Raw genomic sequence first — 1,456 nt, forward strand, 5'->3', positions numbered from 1 at the left:
AATACATAAGTTTAACATTTAAAATTTACGTTTAAACTCTAACTCTAATATATATAATATATAAATATATAAACACCGTCATAAGTAGTAATATATAATTAACAGTTACGCATTAAATAGTTAGGATAGTTGAGGATAGTTATATACAATATATAATAAAAACAATAAACAATGAGCAAATCAAAAGTAAAGGAACAAACGTATTTATGTAATAATGTAGTTAACTACAGTGTGTATGTGTATATTAGTATAATGTAGTCGTGCATTAAATATCCTAACCTAACCTAAAAAAATATTTTTCTTACCTATATACTTATATATCTTATAACTACTATAAATGTAATAAAACTTATTTAAGTATACAACTTAAGTACCTAGTAACACAGAGTAAGTGGTTAAAGCACAGAGCTTAGTTTAAATTATGTTTAGTCATACTCATAGCAAATGAATGGTTCTGAAGCAGTTATCAAATTTGATTACACATTAAACAGTTAAGTCAAATGACAAAAGGGAAAACTAATAAGTAAAATAAAATTGTTCTGTTGAGGTTAAGTTTTTTTAATTAGTTCAGTAACAGAACACAGTGTGTAGGTGAAAGTATGAAAAAAAACTATTAGTTATAGTACACAGTTACTCTCATCATATATATATAATACATTAGTATTATATTTAAGTGTATTATGTATGTATGTATGTATGCATATGTCCACATTAATTAAACATTCGTTAGTAAGACAAAATATTAATTTAAGGCAATGAATAGGTTATAATAAATATTTAATAATAGTTAATAAGTAGTAATTAACAGTTATTGGAATTGTAAAATTGAATGTACAGGTTAGTTTAATTTCAAATTATTAAATAGCAATAGAACAGTTTTAATAGTCGAGTTAAATGCATTTATCATAATTTTTGATCTTAAAAATATATGTCAGTATGAATTAAGCATGGGGCAGTATAGATTGTATTAATTGTATAAATGTACACACAATGTAAAGACAATATCGCGCATAATATGTAAGTGAAGTTTTAATAACACTAAAAAACCTTATTTCGTTAATAATATTCAGTGATATGTACTTAATAATGAACATACACTGCCGCATTCAGTAATACAATCTTTTACAATAATAATGACTTAATATAAGTACCTTCCTGTCGTAGAATAATCTAAAAATGTCATTGTAGTAAGCAGGTTTATTGTTGAGATAATAAAATATGTATACTGACTTTTGTTATAGTTAAATAAATAAATTTTAACTTTAAAATCAAGTACCAATCAAAATACAAAGAAATTCACAGAAGAATGTTTGATTGGTTGAGCATTTATACATATTTATAATCTTTCTAACAACAATAAATTTGAAACATTGTAAAAAACGTATTGCACTGTATAACAGTGAGTGTTATGGTGAAATCATAATATGACACATGTTGTAGTTCAAATCATTTTTCA

This window comes from Acyrthosiphon pisum, chromosome X (assembly GCF_005508785.2).
Source record: "Acyrthosiphon pisum isolate AL4f chromosome X, pea_aphid_22Mar2018_4r6ur, whole genome shotgun sequence".
NCBI lineage: Eukaryota > Metazoa > Arthropoda > Insecta > Hemiptera > Aphididae > Acyrthosiphon > Acyrthosiphon pisum.